Genomic DNA, 5,828 nt, shown 5'->3' with positions numbered 1-5,828 from the left:
GAATATGGAGGAAAACCTTTCCTTTGCTCTCTATGAATTCCCTACTCTCCAGTTAGAATAATTTCCAATAGTAAAATTGGAAAAAGAGAAAGAAAATCATGGTGAAATAACAGATGTAGAAAATTCACTGGATTTTTCTGACCAGTTCAACCAACGTGAACTATTCTGGAATACATGTGCACCCCATTCCCACTGGTACTCACTGTCTCTGGTTAGGCAATTCTGATGAAGACAAGGAACAAGATGAAAAAGTGAGGAATGATATCATTTGCAAAAAAATGGAGAAGTATTAAAACAAATTTTTGTTTGGGCTGCTGAAAATAATTGGCTTACTACAGTGCAGACACTGCTTTCCTAAAAGGCCACTCATGTGAATACTAGGGATGATGATGAGTATACCTCTCTTCATCGGGAAGCCTCCAGTGGGCACTTAGACATGGTCCATGAGTTGGTGGCTCAAGGCAGATATTCATGCAATTACTGTGAATGGCTAGACACCCCTGCACAGTGCTTATATGTTGAATAATACCAGAGTGGCTGCTTCCTTAGTTCACATTGAGGCAGATACCAATGCCCAAACTAAAGTCCTCTTAACTCCCTTGCATCTTGCTGTTTGGAATAGAAATATCAAAGATATGCTGGATTGCCTTCTATTGAAGCATTATATCAAACCAGGTCTGAAGAACAACTTGGAAGAAACTGCATTTAATATTGCCAAAAGGATAAATATGTATCACTACCTCTTTTAAATTGTGGAAGGCTGTAAAAATTGTTCTAACTCATAATGGTTTGGTTAAGATTCTTAAATTTCAAAAATGCCAATCCATCTTTGTGTCTGTACAAAATATTTTCACAATACAAAGCAACAGCAATATCTTACTTTAAAAATTCATGGATTCCATAGTATTCTTCAAGTGAATTGCCTGACTTTGATGTCAAAATGTATTCAAGAGTTGTTTGTATACATCTATAATGATTTCTGCAGTGTTTGTGATTTTTAAATCAGAAATCACTTTAACTTATCTGTTGAAATGAGTAGTACAGAAACTAAAAATATTTCTGGTGCTTGTATGGAAAAAGTATATTTTAAAATACTCTGTATTTTGTTTGTATAATGTCCATAATCTATTTAATTCTCTCCTAGATATAATACTTTGAATTATACATTGTTTTATAATATATAGGTTCGTTAATAAATGTCTTATTTCAGATAGCATTCCATATAGAAAAAGTTTAAGATTCCTTTTTTTTCCTAGGTCCTTATAGTATTTTATTTCTTTGGGATAAAATGACAATGTTATCCAATTTCAAATGTTTTGTAAAGATTATGCTATGTAAAGGCCATTCTAAGGTGAGGATTTAACACACTGATGTCAAACTAACTTTCAGTTCAATGAATTACATATATTGTTACATTTGCCTTTTTAAATTTTTTATTGTGAAAATACTGTACAGAGGGGTTACAATTACATGGGCAAGATAATGAGTACATTTTTTATCAAGCATTGTAGCCTCCTCCTGTATTTACCCTTCCCATCCATTCCCATCCTTCCCCTGCTTCCCCACTCAATCCTCCCTGCTACCCCTCCACCAGCACAAAGTTGTAAAGTTCATTTTTCGACATAACGACTTGTATTTTTGTAATAAATTTTTAATGACTGTTTTTCATTTCTTGCATCTCAAGAATGAAAAATATGGAATATTTCACAAATTTTCATATCATCCTTGTGCAAGTGCCATGATAATCTCTATATTGTAGTAATTTGGGTAAACGTCCTGCTGAAGCATGTAGTATCCTGTAAATTTAAGTAGTTATTGATGCAATCTTTATACAGGCATATATCCTTGGTTGACTGTTTGTAACTAGGAAACCTTATTGTTCCTAAAAATGTTATTGATCTTACTTCTCTAAAATTCTGTGTATATTGGGAAAAGCTAATATTGTTTGGTTGATTGCTCACATTTGCAATTTTTTTGTCAATGACTATTTTAAGTCTTTTTCATTTTAAATTTGATCATACTTTGAAGCCTTTATAGCTAGGTCCAAAGGTGATTGTTTTCCAAGTACTTATTTATAAACTGAGTTAGCTTTGTGGAGCTAATGGATTCAAAGTAAGCCTTGCTTAAGAGCTACTTCTAAATTTCTGCAGCTTAAAAATTCCTAAATGATGTCTTACTGGTAAAAATGTCTACCTGATCCTTTACTCTTCTTCCCTGTAGCAACAGACCAACCAGAATATCTTACCCTGACAGCATAGATTTTCTTATTGGAACAAAACTAATATTAGTTAAAAGGGATCATAGAGAGATAAACAGTTAAGACAGAATCATTTAGACTAGAAGGTATTTTATCAAAATATAATTGTTTTTTATACCTAACATTTCAATAGTAGCTAAAGCCAAGAAGGTGAAAAAAATTTTCACATGCATGATTACCAAATGTCCTGGTCAATCTACCATCCATCCAGGCAGGAATTTACACTACTGCCTTTCTTTCATCAAATATTTTCATAGTTACAAGAGAAGTCTATATGTTTCTCCTCGATATTAGGCCTTAAATTGGTAATGTTTTAATCACAGTGTTTCCTCTTGTCTCTAGGCTGTAAATCTCCAAATGGTAAAGTTTTAGGTCCAACTCTACCAAACACTGAGGTAGAAATAATGGAATAATATTTTAAAACACAGTTGCCTTTGATACCCTAACCACAACAGAACATTGCAAAACATGTGCCTTTTTTCTTATATTTTATAGTTATATATTTTATATTTATACGTGCTGATATTTTTTCACACAGTGAAACTTACTAGAATTAATTGATAATTTGACAAATAAATAGATATTTATTACAATAAATAGATTTGAATATAAATAATAAGGTTTAGAATGTACATTAGAATATAAAAAGTATCAATGCAATGTCTTTGGTATAAAGTTGTGATATGTTCTAAGTATTCTTGGTCTTTTGAATTCACATTGTAAAAAAAAAATTGTTTTCCTCTAATCTATAAGGGATTTTACTCTGCTGCTCTGTTTATTGTTTTAACTCACTGGTTGCAAAATGTTTTTCTCTATATTTCTGAAGCATTTCTACTTATTGTACCCAAATTTTGCTGATATGATATCTAAAAGGTATTATTCTTCTGCAGGACTAATGGGTCCTAGGATCCCAGGTCTTAGTTATCCTCTTCATCTGATAACAAGGGGAAGATTTCTCACCGAGGCTCATGAAACATGCCAACAGAAATTAATTGAAAATCCATCTCAATTCCTTATGACACCGGAATTAGTGGTAAGCAATTGTGTAATGCAATGCAACTTAAAATGAAAGATGAGATCACAAAATCTGAGAGAAAGTACAGTAATTCAAACTTTCAATTAACAAATGACCAGCCCATATGAGTGACCAAGATCACAAATGTCACAAAATTATTTTTAATACTCCTCTTCTAATGATTACTCCAAGATTTCAGTCCAGCATAAGTAGGCAAAAAAAAAAATAGTTCCTAGAACGATAGATCCATAATTGGTCTACCAAGGCTAGGAAAACTTGACTTACAGGTCAAATATAATTCACAAAAACATTAATTGAGAAGATCGTTAATGCTTCAAAATACTGGTACTTCAGTAAAACTTGTTTCTGTAGAATAAAAATGTTATCATTCTCAAACCAATGATATCCTACACTTAATCTCCTGAAAACATATTCCTTTTCAAATAATCTCTTAAAAATCACATTCACCAAAATAACATTTGACAAGTAGACAATATTGACATTACAAATTTTTCAAGTTTAGGGTGCAAGTTACAATAGAGTTGTTTTATTTACCCAGCACTAACGCCAAACAGGTTCAACCATTCATTAAAGTGTAGAAATAGTACCACCCACCATTTGTGTTGTTCAGTAGGTGCCTTACAGAAATGTGTCAAATAGAAAAACTTCCCATAATTCAAACCCAAACACTAGCTAATAAAGTAAGTTTAATCACTTACTAAGGTACATTTTAAAAAGTCACAAATAGTTGCTTTATCATATGTTGTTTTATGTTTTACCTATCAGTTTAACATAGGAAGAAATATGACTTAAAGTCATGAATATGGGTACTCATCAGAGATGTGACAAACATAAAATCTGTCTTCTATTTCTACCATATTCCTGTATAGTAGTAAATCGTAGTCTTCTTCTTTTTCCAAAACTTATAGGTAGTAGAAAATATTATCCCATGTAAAATAAAATAATCACAAACCTTTTTCAAAGCCATTTATAAAATTTGGTAGTTAGGAATATATTCTAAGCCATTTTTAAACTTTCTTGTTGACTAAAGATTAATCTTACAAATGGATGAGAATAAAATCATGTCTAGGTGCTTCACGTCTCCAGTCTTGCAAATTGTTATTGCAGATTAATGAATTATGGAAATATAAGCTGACATCAGTTCAAGTGTACGAAGGATTGAAACTCCATGGATAGTATATAAACTTTTCAAAATATTAACAGTTTAACAGAATGACTATCAGGAAGTTGAAACCAGAGAGGAATAATAGTAAAGAAAGAATGAATGAAAAATGGAACAAGGGGCAAGTACAGCTAGAATACTCAATGTACACATGTGATAAAGGAAGTGATAAATCTGAAATACATCTTGGAGAAGGGGTTGGTTGAGAATGAGAGAAGGAGTCACTCTGATCCAGGAGCATTGGACAATTAGATGGACATATTTATTGTAATACACTTGCACAACCTTTTGAAATTTAATTAAAAAACACAACAAAAAACAAAAACACACAAAAATCATAACCAAACAGCAATCTCTAGAGAGGATGTATATGACCTCTCAAAATTTTAAATAGTTCATGAAGGGTAATCTTGGGAATAGCAAACAAAGCTGTTCAAAGAGGGCAGTTTGGGGTAGCAGAGAATTTTGAATAGATTTAAGTAGATTATCTAAGGTTGTGAATCACCTACATCTGCTGCAAATATTTTCTTCTGTGAGTTCTCTTTGTCTGCAATGGATACTCCAGTCCTCAGCCACACTTGATAGCTTGTGAAGATAGAATGGAAGAAACAAGATCAAGAATCCATTACTCCACTGGAGACAGAAGAGTCCTCTATGTTTTCTCTCATCTCTCTTCACTACTCTTTCTTCATACTTTTAAGTCAAGTGATTTTGAATTATATCTTTCATTCTTTGCTCTGGCAAAGTAATTAGCCAAACTAATTTCCTAAATATTATTTGCCATTTTTTTCTACCATGCTGTTTACTTGTCCAAGGGAGTCCATTAAGCTTCACCCTTGCATTTGGTTGCCACGAAAATCCAACATCTATGTTAATGAGGACAAACTCTAATGTAAAACTTTGTCTCCAAAAAACCGATCCAAGAAGCTGTGATCACAAATATTTAGCTATACTTTTTCTTTTACCTTGAAAGTCTTCTTGTGTCTAAAGTTCCACAAAAATAAGTACTCCACTACTTTTTGGTTCAATCACTTCTAACCTCAAAGATATATTTTGCTAACAAGATGCTTAGAGGAAACTGAAGTATACTCCACTTTTATGTTCTCTCTTAAGACTCTCCTTAGATACCATATCAGGATCAGTGAAGTTATTCTTTGCAAAATTATTTCAATAGATTATTTTTTCTTAGTCTTGCATTTGCTCAGCAAGATGTATGGAATAGAATAGAGTTAAATCATCCATACCTTGGGTAACAGTGTCTATTACAAAGGACAATGCTTCTATGTCCTAATTCTATGTCCTCCTCTTAGCTCTTCCCTGATTTCCAATTAAGCACAGCTTCTTGACTTCAAGTCCAATGAAGCTGAAAGACT

The 5,828-nt window shown here is 32.5% G+C and overlaps 1 pseudogene; it reads right to left on the bottom strand.

Annotated features, from left to right (window-relative positions):
- Window positions 1-1,688: 1,688 nt before the first annotated feature.
- On the bottom strand, window positions 1,689-1,788 carry LOC138829916 (U6 spliceosomal RNA; annotated as a pseudogene).
- Between the last annotated feature and the right edge of the window lie 4,040 nt (window positions 1,789-5,828).

This window comes from Dipodomys merriami, unplaced genomic scaffold (genome assembly GCF_024711535.1).
Source record: "Dipodomys merriami isolate MVZ:Mamm:240054 unplaced genomic scaffold, mDipMer1.0.p SCAF_179, whole genome shotgun sequence".
NCBI classification, from domain to species: domain Eukaryota; kingdom Metazoa; phylum Chordata; class Mammalia; order Rodentia; family Heteromyidae; genus Dipodomys; species Dipodomys merriami.
This window is presented reverse-complemented; position numbering and strand designations above follow the sequence as displayed.